This window comes from Montipora capricornis, chromosome 14 (assembly GCF_036669925.1).
Source record: "Montipora capricornis isolate CH-2021 chromosome 14, ASM3666992v2, whole genome shotgun sequence".
NCBI lineage: Eukaryota > Metazoa > Cnidaria > Anthozoa > Scleractinia > Acroporidae > Montipora > Montipora capricornis.
In genome coordinates, this window is record NC_090896.1 from 27,390,112 (window position 1) to 27,407,611 (window position 17,500).

General features: G+C 40.1%; 2 pseudogenes; both read left to right on the forward strand.

The window, feature by feature from the left end:
• Positions 1-9,508, forward strand: part of LOC138033336 (tetratricopeptide repeat protein 28 pseudogene) — a 99,676-nt pseudogene extending 90,168 nt beyond the window's left edge.
• Positions 1-17,500, forward strand: part of LOC138033426 (uncharacterized) — a 196,778-nt pseudogene that overhangs the window by 154,111 nt on the left and 25,167 nt on the right.

The following is a 17,500-nucleotide window of genomic DNA, read 5'->3' on the forward strand; positions in this document are numbered from 1 at the left end:
GTATCCCTTTTAAGAATCTTTTGAGTCAGCGGTTCATAAGACTTCAAACCTGTATAGAGTGGATAGAGTCAACTATCTGAACTCACCTCTAACAGGTACTGCCCAAAGGGTTGTCGCTGGCCTTGCCCTGACAAGCACTAACTACGTAAAGACAGTGGAATTACCCAAACGAAGATTCGGAAACCGACAGGTTGTGATCTCTAGCCCAAGGTTGCATCTACAAGCGAAGTTAAGCCACTCGGAAGTTTGTACGACACAGTTGAGTCACAATTGTTCGTGGATTAGAAAGTATGGAAATCTCTTCTGAAATGTATGGTTGTTAGGTGAGTCATTTCATTCTACTTCTGCTTTGTACTCTGACAGTGCTAAGAACAAACGATTTTCTCGTGTGTGGTGCTTTTGACGTTCCGTGTTCATAAAGTGGCTATTTCAGGAGACACAGAGAAAGCCTTTCTGAACATTTCAGTTGACCTAAAAGATCGTGACTATCTTCGCTGTGGGTCAGTGATATCGGTAGCAAACACCTAAGTTTACAAATGAATGAAGGGGGTAGTTTCTAAAGAACTTTAGTGCTACGTCGGTGGGGAAGTAGTATACAAAAATTTGGTTTTATCAATGGAGTTGATACATGATGTAAATTGGCCACCGTACCTAGATTCTAAAAGCTGACGTTTGGAGCGTTAGCCCTTCATCAGAGCGAATCAAGAAATTGTGGGTTACGTGTAGTTCTTATACACATAACCATGTTACCACCAATAGCGTAGCTCCTACTCTACTATAAAAACTACACGTAACCCACAATTCCTTGATTCACTGTGACGAAGGGCTAACGCTCAAAACGTCAGCTTTTAGAATCTCTGTACGGTGGCCAATTTACATTATCAACTCTGTTGATAAAACCAAATTTTTGTATCAAAGTTTACAGATTTGCAAGAGTTCCTTTTGGCATTTCCTCAAGTCCCTGCTTGTTAAATGAAAAAATATTCTTCATCACTTAACCTCCACTGATATTCCCGGAGAATTTGTTGAGTGTTTGTGGAAAAGCCTGCATGGGGATGATTTGTGGGTGAACTTAACTCTGCTGATCTGGTCTTCGAGATGTTTAAGAACTTTTCAAGAATGCAGGACTTAATGTGCGAAAGTGGGTATGTAATTGTGCACTAGTTCAGGAAAGAATTCAAGAATATGAAAGAGTGCTTCCTCTGGACGTTTAAGTCCCAACCAAGCCTTGTGAAAAATGTAAGATTCAAGAAGAAGATCAGACGTTCTCAAGTTCTCAGTTCAAGTCGAAAGGTGACCCCTGCAGTGTAAGGTGTATAGTTGGATGGGACACTAAAAATGATATGTTCTGTCTAAACTTGGCCTCTCCCATGAAAACCAACAATAGTTGCCCTGTTACAAAGAGAAATATTCTCACACGGACGAGCAAGCTGTATGACCCACTTGGTTTAATGAGCCCAGTTATCATTCTGTGGAAGATAATCTTCCAATCTGTTTGTAAGTCAAAGATAGACTGGGACGATCCTGTTGAAGTGTTTATTCATGAAAAGTTGCTGAAGCTTACTCAAGATTCAAGGATGTTTGAAGTAGTACAGCTGAAAAGGCATTACTTTTGGGGGTATCATTCTCAGATCTGCAGATTGTCCAAGTTCATGGGTTTGTTGATGCATCTGAGAAAGTGTACGGAGCAGTTGTATATTTGCGTGTCAAGTTGACTGACGGAACCGTGTTCGCCGAGCTTGTGACATCAAAGGCACGTGTTGCACCTATCCGTGGGGATACCGTACCACGACTGGAATTGTTAGGCTCTGGTTCTGACTAGATTGGTTAATTCTGTCTTCTGTTGGTCTTCTGTTGGGAGGCGCGGTGGCCTCATGGTTAGTGCGCTCGACTCCGGATCGAGTGGTCCGGGTTCGGGGCCTGGCCGGGGACATTGTGTTGCGTTCTTGGGCAAGACACTTTACTCTCACGGTGCCTCTCTCCACCCAGGTGTATAAATGGGTACGGGCGTAATGCTTGGGGTAACCCTGCGCTGGACTAGCATCCCATCCAGGGGGGAGCATAAATACTCCTAGTCGCTTCATGCTACGGAAACCGGAGTTAAGCGCCGGCCTTAATGGGCCTTCAGGCTCGTAAAGAGGCTTTACCTTTTTACTCTGTTGGTCGAACCTTCCAGTGAACCCTTGCAGTAAACCCTGAAGTCATAACCCTGAAGTCAGAACCCGATACTTGGCTTCAGTCGAAGAAGGAAAGTTCAAGTACTCCAAAGAAGCAACGTAACAGCACTGTTCTTGCGAACATCGTGGCTGACAGAGTGACGTCAGAAAGAAAAGTTAATCTTGCATGCATTATTCCTTTGAAAAGGTTCAGTAGTCTACAGAGTCTGGTATGAGTTACTGCGCATGTCTTGCGGCTTGTGTGTAAGGGGAAAAGTGAAAAAAGGGGTTGATTGTTGCAGTTGTATAAAGTAAAAAAAACAAAAACAGCAGTAGACGAGCATTCTTTGTGGCATGATTATGGTGCTGCAGCAAGAATCCCCCTTCAAGAAGGGGTTTCTCTCCACTAACTGAAATAATAATCTCTAGTATAGCAGGTAAGTGTGGGAAGAATACTATGTGTGTGGATGGTGAGTTGAGGAAAAATCATAGTAAAAAATTAGGGCTAGGTTGTTAAATGAAGAAGAGAAATTAACAAGGTAAAATCTCGACCTCACAGTGGGGTCAGTAAACAGAACAAACTGAAGAAGGAAAGTTCAAGTAGTCCAAAGAAGCAACGTAACAGCACTGTTCTTGTGAACATGGCGGCTGACAGAGTGACGTCACAAAGAAAACTTAATCTGGCATGCATTATTCCTTTGAAAAGGTTCAGTAGTCTACAGACTGGTACGAGTTACCGTGCATGTCTTGCAGCTTGCGTGTAAGGGGAAAAGTGAAAAAAGGAGTTAATTGTATAAGTTGAAGCAATCTTGAATTCACGTCCATTGAGTTACGTTTATGATGAGCTCGAGGGATCCCTAACGCCGTCTCACTTGGTTATAGGACGAAGAAGAATTCTGTCAATGCCATCAAAGAACTTTTCCATAGATGTTGCACAAACCCAGGAAACGCTTTCAAGGAGAGCAAGGTTCTTATAGCGCATCCTCTATCATCTCTGGAACCGCTGGCGAGCAGAGTATCTCACACAACTTGGATAACAGCATCGCTGTTCTTACAGAGTTAACAGTGACTGCACAAGTTTCAAGTTGGAGATGTTGTGTGCATACATGAGAAGAAGACCCCAAGACAGCGGTGGCACCTTGGAAGGGTTCAACGCTTACCTCCTGGCCCAGGTGGTGAAGTTCGAAATACAGTAGCGATAGTTAAGTCCGGCAACATGCCTTTGTTAGAATGGAGACGCCCTCTGTGGAGACTGCACCCTTTGGAAGTAAAACTGATCTCTAAACCGGCAAACGCTGTTCCTATTACAGTTGTGAGGGATGAAGATGTCCCAGCAGTTGTTGTGAATTCTTGCTAAGAAACTTTTTCTAAAGTGATTTGTTGGAGTATTTTTGTAATAGGTTTGTTTCTCATGAGGTTTTCTTAATTTAAACGTCGATTGATGCATGATGTATCAGTTTGTATCAGTCAGCAGGGCCCCACTGACTGATACAAATGTGTGGAAAACTGGATCCGACTTTATCACGGGCTGTGCGTTTTTGACCCCCAACGAACTCAACATTGAATTCTTGTCCGTTGATTTGATTTTGATGTAGTCTTGCGAAGGTGAAAGTGGTCTTAAAAGAAATGAGATTTTTGATTTCCACGTACGAAGTTGTGTTATTTGTGTACGGTTCTTTACATGCCTTTTGTAGGCGCCATATGTATTGCAATACCTTTTTTGGTGTGGTTTACACGAAGCGTAATCTACTCAATGTCATCATCCAAGTTATGGCTGGTGGGCTGCATTTTTCACGGTGAGCAGAGCACTTGTCACATGGTTTACTGGCAGCTTAGGGCCCAGGGAACGGGGTTGAGGATAGCTTTCAGTCTACCCTCGGCTAAATGACATAAGCTTCAGTAAGCAGCAATTTTGTATTTGTGGATGTAATACACACGTTATATGTTGTCGAAGATCCTTTTTTATCTAGTTATGTGCCTTGAGAATGGGGTTATGATGATGCTGAAACGTCCGCTATTAAGACTTCTATTCGCTTGTTTCAATTTGCGACTTTTATGGTGGTGGTACATTTAAAACAATTTTATAAACACGATTCATTTTGAACAAGAATTTCATTAGTTTTACATTACTTCTGAGATTACAGTTGTCAATGGAAAAAGTGCTATGGTACATACGTAAGCAGGAAACCAATTTTAATACCGAGTAAACACAGCTGCAGTGGTCTCACCAGGCTTCCCCCTTGCGGGATTCACACACAAAATTCTAAATCGGCGCACAGTAATCAACACCAAGACTGGAAATGTTTGGAAAATACTTGCTTAAAGTTCATCAATTGTTAGCATGTTTTTTCGAACCAAAAGAAAGAGGAATATCTTAAGTTTAACTGGGCAAAAAGCAACCTCAACCTGTGAATCAAACAGGACATCAAACACAGTCTAGAATTTAACTTGCCAGAAGACTAAGGCTAGTTTGTGGTCACAATGCTGGCCACATTTATGGCAGGCTCAATCCTCGAAATATCCGCCCTTGGGTCCGTTGGAACAAAATGCTCAATGATGTCACAACTACAACAAAGAAGATTGACATTGTTTTTATCAAGCCCTAAAGTTCCGAGGTTGGAGGTACAAGAAGAAGATTCTGCAAAAGCCTATCCACCTATAGAAGACAATTCTGCCTTGTTATCGACATGTACATGTAGCAAGAAAGATCTACGTGTATTTCAAAATGCTTGAAAAATGAAACGCGAATGGCTGGAATATTTAGAAGAAAAAAAAAAGTAACGTTTTTAAGGGACCGCCCCTAAATTTAATGGTTATTGGTCACGTGATCCCTTAGAAAAAAAATCTGGTAAGAACACTGTGCGAGGCACTGTACACGCAAGTACACGGTCATTGCATTTAGCTGTTTATAATGAAGGTGTAAAGTATTTTTCTCTATTTAAAATCTTTTATGTGCACTTTCTAAATAAAAGGGAGAGAAAATCTTGGATGTCACTTCTGCAATGAACTTCATGAAAGATGTATTGTAGATTTCAAACGATACGTAAACGCCGTTTTCAAAGACTACATGCGTTAAACTGTGAAGTATAGTCTGCTATTAGACATTCATGACACTCATTCGATGAATAAAAAAATTAATAATAATGATGATCATCATCATAATAATAATAATAATAATAATATCGCTTTGATGATCCATACGATGTTTTTGAAATTCATTTTTAATCAAGACATGTTTAGATGAAACATCCATCGTCAGTTGTACAATGAGAAATAAACTGAAGTTGAGCAATAAATAATGTAACAAAGTGAGATATAACATGAATAATTAAAGATGAAGGCGAGAACAGAATAAAAACACAACCACGAAACAAAACAAAAAAAACCAAACTATTTAAGCGAAGAAAAGAAACTAATTAGTATGAAAGGGGTAAATTAAGATGTTTGACTTGGGAATTTAAAGATGGCTGCTCCCAAAGGATATGCATGGCTTCTTTAATTTTCAATTGCAAACGTGTGGAAGCAGAATCGAGGATTTTAAAACAGTCTTCTGAACAAAGGGAGCGACAATTTTCAGAACCTCTCAAGTGCTTAAAGATGTGGGAATGTTTGTCGGAGGCGAGTGGCGAAGTGTCCATTGTTTTCACCAATATAACAGGCATTCTGTAATGAATTTCAAAAACATCGTATGGATCATCAAAGCAATATCTTACTTCGTGCTGCTCCGAAGTTTTAATAATAATAGTAATAATAATTGGTTTGGACCCGTGATCTTGCAATACTGGTGCGGTGCTCTAACCAATTGAGCTATGAAGCCACTGACTTCGGGAGCTGGTCATTTGTGGGTCCTAATTTTCCCGTGAGGAATGAATCAATGAACAAAGTGATATATTAAATGAATCATATACTGGACTGCCAATACTAAAACAAGAAAAGCTGGTCAAAATTTATCGTGGACCCACAAGGTGCACAACATTTTGACCACTGTAATGACGAATATCGTTGTCAATAAGAGTACAGACAATGCTAAACCACTTTTGATTTGTTAAATGGAAAACTATCTAACTGTAACTTGACTCGATAATTGACTGCATACATACCAAGAATTTGGATGCTTTCCATTCAACCAAAATTTGGAGATTTCCAGGCCAAAACTGAATGGAACAGGCAAAATTCCGGGAATTTTTTCGAAAATTTGGGAATACGTTTTCATTACACATCTCTGCTGGAATTTCCAGTATTACCGGAACTTTCGAGTTCCATTCACGAGAGATGTTGGTGTTACTCTCCCTACTGAACGTGAGTTCATGTGGACAAGCAAAAGAACAATAAACATATCAGTACACATGACTTCGCATTCTGGGATGTGGTCAGACGTGTTCCATTCGACCAGCAAAAATTCCGAAAGTTTGTACCAGTGATTTTTGTTGAAGGGAAAGTGCCCTTTGTCAGCTTCCCATAAAAGCAGCTAAATTCTGTAAGTGACACTTGTACGCATTGCGGACCGATTTTTTCAATCAGAATACTCCCGTATTTAATGGCATCCTGACCATTTATGGCTTCAGGAGACATATGTCTTTTCACTACATATCACATAAGTGTCAGTCAGCCCAAGATGGTGTCAAAAGGCCTTGAATCGATATATACCCGTGGGATATCATAAAACCTGTGCAACTGAAAAACGACATGAATAGTATACGTCGAACACAGTTACACGCTATATTCCTATTCATTCTGTAATGTCTCCTTATATCGAAGTGATTGCTTGGGTCACCCTGATGAACTGAAGAAAGCGGGCACTTATTTTTGAAAGACTGCCAGAAAAAATAGTTCCTTCACCATTCAAAAAACCTTGCCGTTTATAGCATTTGCAGTCATGGCATTCAACTTTTTATGTTTTTGTTCATATATCTTCTAGGTGCACAAAACCTTCCCGGTTCTGATTATCAAGAATGGCGGATAGAAAGCTGGACGTTTTGGAGCAGCACATGAAAGAGCTAAGCGTTGCAAGAAAGGAGGGAAACAGACGAGAAGAGGGTTTGGCTTGTTTCAGTCTGGGCAACTACTTTGATGGCATAGCTGATTTTAAACAGGCCATAAGAAATTACACAGAAGCATTAGGCATTTTTAAGGAGATAGGTTTCAGGGCCGAGGAAGGAAGAGTCCTTGGCAATCTCGGTAATGCCCATCACTGTCTGGGCAATTTTAAACAAGCCATAGAGTGCCACAATCAAAATCTTAGTATTGCAAAAGACATAGGGGATAGGGCCGAGTAGGGAAAAGCCTATTGCAATCTCGGCAATGCTTATGATAGCTTGGGCAATTTTAAACAAGCCAAAGAGTACCACAACCAAGACCTTAGTATTGCAAAAGAAGTAGGGGATAGGACCGCGGAAGGAAGAGCTTATGGCAATCTTGGCAATGCGTATCACAGTCTGGGTAATTTTAAGAAAGCCATAGAGTACCACAACCAAGATCTTAGTATTGCAAAGGAAGTAGGGGATAGAGCTGGGGAGGGAGGAGCCTATGGCAATCTCGGCAATGCCTATTACAGTATAGGCGATTTTAAGCGAGCCATAGAGTACCACAACCAAGATCTTAGTATTGCAAAAGAAGTAGGGGATAGGGCGGGGGTGGGAATCGCTTACGGCAATCTCGGCAGTGCTTATAACAGTCTAGGAAATTTTAAAAAAGCCTTAGAGTACCACCAAAAAAGTCTTGGTACTGCTAAAGAAGTAGGGGATAGGGCCGGTGAGGGAAGAGCCTATTGCAATCTCGGCAATACCTACAAGAGTCTGGGTGATTTTAGGCGAGCCATAGAGTACCACCAGCAAAGTCTTGGTATTGTTAAAGAAGTAGGGGATATGGCTGGCGAGGGAAGAGCCTATGGCAATCTTGGCAATGCCTATCATAGTCTGGGTGATTTTAAGCAAGCCATAGTGTACTACAACCAACATCTTAGTATTGCTAAAGAAGTAGGAAATAGGGCTGGGGAGGGAAGAGCCTATGGCAATCTCGGCAATGCGTACGAGAGTCTGGGTGATTTTAAGCAAGCCTTAGTGTACCACAACCAACATCTTAGTATTGCTAAAGAAGTAGGGGATAGGGCTGGGGAGGGAACAACCTATCGCAATCTCGGCAATGCGTATCGTCGTCTGGGTGATTTTAAGCAAGCCATAGTGTACCACAACCAACATCTTAGTATTGCTGAAGAAGTAAGGGATAGGGCTGGGGAGGGAGATGCCTATGGCAATCTCGGCATTGCGCATCGTAGTCTGGGTGATTTTAAGAAAGCCATAGTGTACCACAACCAACATCTTAGTATTGCTAAAGAAGTAGGGAATAGGGCTGGGGAGGGAAGAGCCTATGGCAATCTCGGCAATGCGTATCATAGTCTGGGTGATTTTAAGCAAGCCATAGTGTACCAAAACCAACATCTTAGTATTGCTGAAGAAGTAGGGAATAGGGCAACCTATGGCAATCTCGGCAATGCGTATTATAGTCTGGGTGATTTTAAGCAAGCCATAGTGTACTACAACCAACATCTTAGTATTGCTAAAGAAGTAGGGGATAGGGCTGGGGAGGGAGGAGCCTATGGCAATCTCGGCAATGCGTATCGTAGTCTGAGTGATTTTAAGCAAGTCATAGTGTACCACAACCAATGTCTTAGTATTGCTAAAGAAGTAGGGGATAGGGCTGGGGAGGGAAGAGCCTATGGCAATCTCGGCAATGCGTATCATAGTCTGGGTGATTTTAAGCAAGCCATAGTGTACCACAACCAAGCTCTTAGTATTGCTAAAGAAGTAGGGGATAGGGCTGGGGAGGGAGCAACCTATTGCAATCTCGGCAATGCGTATCGTCGTCTGGGTGATTTTAAGCAAGCCATAGTGTACCACAACCAACATCTTAGTATTGCTAAAGAAGTAGGGAATAGGGCTGGGGAGGGAAGAGCCTATTGCAATCTCGGCAATGTGTATCATAGTCTGGGTGATTTTAAGCAAGCCATAGTGTACTACAACCAACTTCTTAGTATTGCTAAGGAAGTAGGGGATAGGGCTGGAGAGGGTAGAGCCTATGGCAATCTCGGCAATGCGTATCATAGTCTGGGTGATTTTAAGCAAGCCATAGTGTACCACAACCAACATCTTAGTATTGCTAAAGAAGTAGGGAATAGGGCTGGGGAGGGAAGAGCCTATGGTAATCTCGGTAATGCGTATCATAGTCTGGGTGATTTTAAGCAAGCCTTAGTGTACCACAACCAACATCTTAGTATTGCTAAAGAAGTAGGGAATAGGGCTGGGGAGAGAAGAGCCCTTTGCAATCTTGGCAATGCGTATCAGAGTTTGGGTTGATTGATGAGGCTTTGTATGCCGCTGAGCAAGGAAGAGCACAAACTTTGACAGACACTTTGAAAGTGCAATACCATGCTGATATAGAACCATCCTCGGGAGTCACAACAAAGAAGACTACCTCTTCTCTATTAGAATATCAACCTTCACAAACAGTTTTTATAGCACTTGAAGATAACACTATCAGTAAAGAATGCTGAGAAGAGGGAGCGAGATAAACTATAGGCAAACGGAAATCGAAAATGGAAGTGCCTACTCACTTATGGAAACTACTTTTAAACATAGCAGGAGCTCCACCGTCAACTGCTTGAAGCCCTTGTATGATGTTTTAATTGGTCCCATTGCAGACTTGCTCCAGGGTCATGACTTGATATTTGTTCCTGATGGACCATTTTGCTTGGCTCCTTTTTCTGCATTGAGTGACACTGTCAGGATCCCTACTGTTCCCTCACTGACCGCCTTAAAATTAATCACTAGTGCACCTATCGATTTTAACAGTAAGAGTGAAGTGCTGCTTGTGGGCGATCCGTGGTTGAAGAAAGCCACTTGGCCCCTTGGTAAACCCATTTATGAACAGTCACCGTACGCAAAAGAAATGGTGGAGTTGATTGGAAAGCTCCTGCAGACTGAGCCTTCCACTTGCAGAAATGCAATGGAAGCTCAGGGTGGGGATAGGCAGTTTAGTTGTCGACAACAATCGTATTTGAACATGCGCAGTGAATGTTAGTTCCAAGTTCTCCCGGGAATAATTTTGTAATCGACAGCGAAATACTCCAGTGTGTGGATTGCTTCCATCAGACATAGTTGTCGATGACTTTCTGTTTGCGATAAAAGGTAGTTTTAACCAATTACTTGTCTAGTCTGTGGAGGCCCTAAGACGTGTTGGGCCTTTGTGTGACGAAAAAATTCGAGATAAAAAGCCTGCAATAACAAAAATTGCAAGCTTTTCAAAAGTGTTTTAAGTGTGGATTTTCTGAGATTTTATAAGACGGGCAAAAGCAAAAATTTAAAAAGTGGCTGGGTTTTTTTAGGCAAATGTCTCAAGGCTCAACTAAAATAGGAAAGTAGAAATTACATCATGGTATTCTAATTATTATACCTTAAATGTAAGTAATGAATGGGAAACATTGCTAGAAATGGGGCCTAGAATCAAACAAGTGGGATTCCGAAGTTTTACATGTTGATTTTCAGAGATTATGCCACGGAGGTATCTCAAAAAGGGGCGATCTCTTTGACAAACTTTCAGAATCTAAAAAACACAAGAGACTAGAAGTTGTTTGATTTTTAATTAGTATGCATTGAAAACTTAAAGACTGAAAAAAGGTTTTATAAGCAAAGTAACTTTAAGATTTGGATGATTTCTTAAAGCGATTTCTTTACGCGATTCCTGAGGGAAACTTCCAGAACCTAATTAAACTAGGAAATTGAAGTGTTGCTTGGTTTCTTAATTAGTATGGATTGCAAGTTTAAACTTTCTACAGTCTGAGAATGTTATCTCGTATCTATCACGCATCACGCTAATTTTTGGTCGGCCATCACACATCACAGAAATGAAAAAGGTAAGCCATCACGCATCACATATGGATTATAAGTGAAGCTCAACTGCAGCCTGAAATGAATTAGCGGTAATATACTGTATCCAGCGTTCTTTTCGTCAAGTAGACGTCTTAGATCGCACATCAACATTTTCAGTAGTTGTGTTCGAGTAAGGCGTAACTAAGGCGTCATGCCTTTGTGCAATAATAGATCACGCATCACACTGCTATGTCCAATCACGCATCCCGCGCCTAATTTGGGTCTGATCACGCATCACGCTAATAATTTTAGGGCTATCACGCGTCACGGAAATCCTTTTTGCCACCCTTAACCCCGTATGCAGTCATTATCCAAGAAACGAATGCATGTAGTCTCGCAAGTGTGTGATTCGTTTTTTTCCGACAACTAAAGTTGTGCCATTAGTTTAATGGGTTGAAACTAGGTCATGTGCATAAGAAAAAGGGACTTGTCAATCGCTTTCTTTGTGAGATTGTTGGAGTTATTTTTGAACACGTTCTCTTCTCATTTTGAAAAGTAGCTTCAGCTCTAAGCCATCGAAAGTTGAAAATTTGCGAGGTAGTTGAAAAAAACTAGAACTGAAAGCCAACGATTTCCGTTAAGATGTAGATGGTCACAGCTAGAGAGTGTTTTCACGCGACACACGGCGGCCATGTTGGTGTCCCTAACCAAAGAAACAGCGGCCATGTTGGTGTCCCCAACTAATTCTCCGCGAATTGAGCTCTATTATCGTGCAAACTTTTTTTTGTCTCGGTCGAAGGACAAGGTTACTGATCATGTGAGTGGAAACACACGATACGACCCATCTCTATAACGGCAATTTGACCTGGTATCTGGTATAAGGTACATTTCGTCATCTTAAATGTGATCTCACCGGAGTTTATCTTTCTTGACAATGAAGCAATTGGAATCCCCGAGGACTGTCTGACTATGGCATTTCCGAGTTTTATGTCTTGCTCCTCTTCAAAGGGAGTCTAAGTGCGGAGTTTTTTTTCATGAAAATTCGTAAAGTAGAACAAATTACCATCAAAAAAGCTTCTCTCGCTTTGCAGAGGAGGTGGACATCGCCAGTACAGAATTTTTAAAAGGCACACGCGCACCACGGAATAAAAACGCGCGTATAATTTTCTTCCAAAGTTATATGGAAAATAGTGGCACACATTTGCATTCATCATCGTTTGCACGCGTGAGTTTTTGTTGTGATTCAGGATCGAAAACGATCATTTATTACTCGAAGCAGTGTGGTCTTATTCTCTCAAATAGCCTGCGCGCAATGATTGGGGAACTGTATTCCACAATATATACAGTTTGTTTTTTGCTAAGGTTATGTGTTTTCTCGGTAAAGTGTCTCGATTTTTCGGTTCTATTTTATGTTGGGCGAAATTGAACAAGAGCAAACGAGGGCAACAGTTCCACAGGCGAACTCGGATAGTAAAGACTCAGTCTACAACAGCCAATGAAAAACGTGGTCATTCTGCTAGGGAAGACAGGTTCTTTTGGAAAATAAGCTAATTAATGGCGACCGAAATAAGGGGTAATCATTTGAAGAGAGAAGAAAATGCCCGGAACAAAATCTCGGACCTTTGCACTGGAAAAACCTACAATTATCAGCGGACAAAATTCCTTGGGACAGTCAAGCAAAAGATTTCTAACGCAAATTCTTGCAGCCACTTATCATAACAAAAAAGACAATTATTTGCTTGAATGTACGCGTCGGGATGCGTACATTCCTTTCTTGAAACTCCGAACTGGCTTATACAATATTTAAAGTGGGATAAAACTACACTACCGAAATGTAGAAGTGATCTTTGCACTTATCTGGACAATTTAAGCAATTGTCTATCATAGACAACCGAGAAATGTAGATTGCTTGAACGGGATTTGAATCCATAACTCGCCGGTGCAGTGGACGAAATCGGCCAACTCAATGTTGTACCGAATTGAAACCATTTGGGAATAAAAGGTTTTGTTCCAGGTACTTCCATATCATTGACATGTGAATACAACGCACAGAGAGTCTTAACTCCGGAAGATTTGACTTGGGTACATCATTGAGTTAGCCAATTTGGTCTCATGATGCTGAACCAACTGACCTATGAAGTCACACCGTTGAGAGCAGGTCAATAGGAGCTTTAGCAACGACAACGGCGACGGCAACGAGAACGTCACAAATTTGCATATTTAGTGAGCAAAAACAATAGCTTTTCCCGCTCTACACGTGCGTTTTTCACTTTTGTCCATTTCTTTTCCGTCGTCAGCAAAACAACAACGTGAAATAGCCAAGTTTGAGGTTTTATGGAGAACGTCAGCACTTGAGGATAAATTTTCATTTTCTCCCCTAAATTAAGCGCCGCTCATAACGGTTTCATTCCTGACATACTGCTACACCTTTGTCATATCAAAAAGCTTGGAATAGTTTCGAAGTGATTGCAATAACGCGAATTTATGTTTTTAGATGACGTTCTCGTTGCCATTCCTATCGTCGTTACTAAAGCTCCCTAATTTGTTGGGTCCATGACTTCCCGTGAAAGGACTCGATGGATGAAAGAAATGTATATTTTGAAGTGTAAGATAAAGACGAAATGGAGAAATGATTCTTGCACGTATCTGCACAATTTAAGCAATCGTCTCTTATAGACACCTTAAAAATTCAGATGGATTCAACGGGATTCGAACCTATGCATCACCTCTGCAATGCTGGTGCGATGCTCTAGCAATTGTGCCATGAAGCCACACAGCTGGGGGTCAATTTTTTGGCCATGGGATCATGTGTTCCCGTGAAAGGACTCTATGTTATTGCGTGAAAGAAATGTATACGTATTTTGAATTGTAAATTGCGGGATATAGAGAAAAAGGAGAACTCATCTTTGCATTTATCTGAACAATTTAAGAAATTGTCTCATATAGCTCAGTCGAATCCCGTTGGAGCAAACTGAATTTTTCAGGTCGGGTTAATCTATGTTAGCTTGTCCGCACAAACTCGAAATGTCACAATTGGCAATATCGGAGACGGGATACGTAGGAACTCTGATGTTCATATGACACACTCTGTGGGTGTCTACTCACTCTCTGCATACTTGAATTATACAGTAGGATCGTGAAATTCCCATTCGCAACCTCCGGATTGCTACACGCATCCGATTCTCTATTCAAAGCATCTGGAAACGAAAAATTACTTATTAAAGAGGCTATGTCACGCTAAATGATATAATTTCATAAAACCAAAAACGCCCAAAAAGTAGAATGAAAAACTTAAAAGAAAGTAAAGCAAAAGGAAAGAGAAGCATGGATGTGCACAAATGTATAAGATAGAAACGGACCGCATTTTGGTAATCTCGTAAAAAGTCGGTTTGTTATTTAATAGTAATATCATCAGTTTCACTAGCAACCTTTGTGGCTTTCCTAATAGTGTTTTTATTAGAATCCGCCTTACAAGAAGGGGTTCCTCTCCACTTAACTAGAACATTCACTAGTAAGCGGGTATTTTGGTTGGGAATTATGTGTGTGTGGATGGTGATTTGAGGAAAAATCATAGACAAAATTAAAGCTAGGGTTAGTCTGTTAAATGAGGGGGAGATGTTCACAAAGCAAACTCTCATCTCCACAATAAGGTTAACGAAAGAAACAAACTCTGTGTTAAATTAAAATTTTAATTTCAAAAACAACCAGAAGTACAAAGCTTAAATAAAATAAAATAAATAATAAATAGATAAGGGAAAATAAATAGAGAAAATTGAATGAAAATTACAAATGTAAAAATAATAAATAAAAAGTGAATAGAAAAAATAAAGAAAATTTAACTGGAGATTGAAAAAATACCCAAAAATAAAGATGTTCAAAATCCTTTGCAATACAATAATTTTCGTTCTTAAACGAGGGATGAAAGCAGTTTTACCTGACTATGAATCATTCGTTCTTGAAATTAATCAGATAATAGTAAAAATTAAGGACAAATACTTTCTAATACAAAAATTCTGGTATACGTAGAATTATGGAAAACTTATTCGTTCTTTGATCCCAACAATGGGATAAATCATGGTACTCAAAATTAATGAAAGTATTCTTTCAAAATTCCTTTTTGTGAATGGTGGATTTTGGGAGAGACAAGTAAAATTAGCAATAATTATTGAAATGCAAATTATGATATGATTAAATTATTAAAATTAGAGATTTAATTCAAAACTTGAAAAAAAAGGTGTTCTTGAAATAAGTTGAACAAAAAATTATTTAATGGAATTGTTGATTAGGTGCTAGTTGAATTGAGGAATTGTAAGGGGATTTCTTGATTTTTGGATCGTTTTAGTCCATTTAGGTATAACCAATCATTACAGTGGATGTCATAATAGAACCATATGTGTCTCTTGGTATCAATGTTGCTGTAGATGAAGTCAATCTGGCGTTTGCTCTTGTCCCATTTATCTGGTTCAGCCCAGTATAGGGAGGAGAGAATCCATTCTGAAATAACATGAGGTGAGCAGCCGTTTGCAATGAAAAACAACATGAGCTTGAATGTGTCTAGGTCTCCAATGGGTTTCTTCCAAAATATAGATAATATATCTTTGGGCCAATTCTTACTTGGGCAGAAAACATCTCCGTTCAGTAGGTGATATAATTCACGTCTTTTTTCGACAATGTCTTTTTTGGATAGATGTCGAAGGTCCATAATAGGGAAATTCTGAATCTAGATGTAGTATTTAAAGTGTTATAAGATATAACTTAGCCTTTCCGTGTCACAGAAGATTGATGACGATTAATTACAGTTATTGAAACTAAGGACGACAAAAAAAAAGATATGATTTTTGCAACAGACAGTTCCTTCTTGAAAAAAGGTTGATGTAATAATCAAATCAGATGAAAAAGCTATTTGAATGGAAATACATGAAAAACATGAAAAATGACTGGTAGAAAATTACTTACTGTATAGAGTCGAAAAGTAACCCTGGGGAGGGGCTCTAATGGGTAATAGGCCACCGAGCTAATGGCCACCCAGTCCTCGCAAAAGGGCAGGGTCGGACAGATCCCTGCATAGTCCTGTTCGTGGCCTGTGTGCTACCCTAAAAGATACATTGGGTGCCCAAACATTTTTAAAAAAAAAACCGGTTTAATAGCCCAATTTTGGTTCTGTTGTAATTGCAGTTCTTCGATAAAAGAGAGAAAGGAAGAAAGAGGGGGGAGTACAAAAGCCAAAGAGGACAACGGTACCGAGGCTCATGAAAGGTTGCGAATCTTCAGGGACAGAGCGCAACCGAGCAAGGGAGGTTCTAGTCCAGCGCTAGACCTCTACCCGACCCCCTCGTACCGAGTCAAGAGAGGGAAAGGAAGTGCGATAGAGGTGAAAAACATACGACGTTTAGAAAACCGGGGTTGTGACGTGAGATTTAAAAACCCATAAAAATTCGCGACCTAAGGAAACTTGACGTGATCGAGACATACGGGCAGACTGTCTTGTTGCAATATAAAAAGTAGGCGGGAACAGAGAAATTGTATGGAAAACATGTACCCTTTATTTGTAAAAACCCATATAATTGTAAAAGAGAAGAAATAAATTTGTTACTTACATGAAAATTGGGATGTAATTGCCTCTTAAATTGACATCCAGTCGGTGGTGGAAAAAATCTTGAACGTTTTCGTATACGTCAGCCGTGCTTACGCTAAGATATTTTGAAAATACGTCACGTTGTACGTGACGAATGGCGGGAGGTTTGGGTATGGGAATATGAAAGGAAAAGGATTGGGCTCGAAAGAACAAAGTTATGCCTTGCAAATCGAGGAAAAATAGTCTCAGTACCGGCGAAAAAAGATCAAATTCGTGCAGAAAATTTTTTTAATACTAATAGCTGTCGGAGTTGAGTGTAGACTAGGGCGTAAATCAAACACGGAGCATGGATTGGACATGAAAAGGGCATCAACTTGGAAAACACTTTGGAATGTGTGGAATATGCAACGAGTCAGAAAAAGGAGGTGTGTTGATCATTCGTTCTCCGTAGTTGAATATAATTATGTACTTGACGAGACAAAGGTCCAAGTAATATGGGTGGGATTGCGAGACAGGTAGGAGAAGAGTCATAAGTGAACGTACGATGTACAATAAATCTGATTTAATAGATTAAAACTAGATCTAACACAGTCAGTAAACTTAATAATCTTGATTCGATGAAAAAGAAAGTTAATTATTACAAATGCAATGACTGTTTCTAGACGTATTGCGCTTACTTTATATATTGTAATGAAAATTAATATATTACGTAATAAATCCTGATATAAGGTATATTAATTGAAAATCTCATCAGAAGTACGAGTTAATCTGAAGTGTAATATCTTATTGGTAAGGAGCATGCTGTGAAGTTTGGTGGTATTGCAGTAAGCTTTGGTGAGTTTTGGAATGTTAAGGTTGCGGTATTTGCGGAGTATGCTTTGGACGATTTTGTCTGTGCAGATATG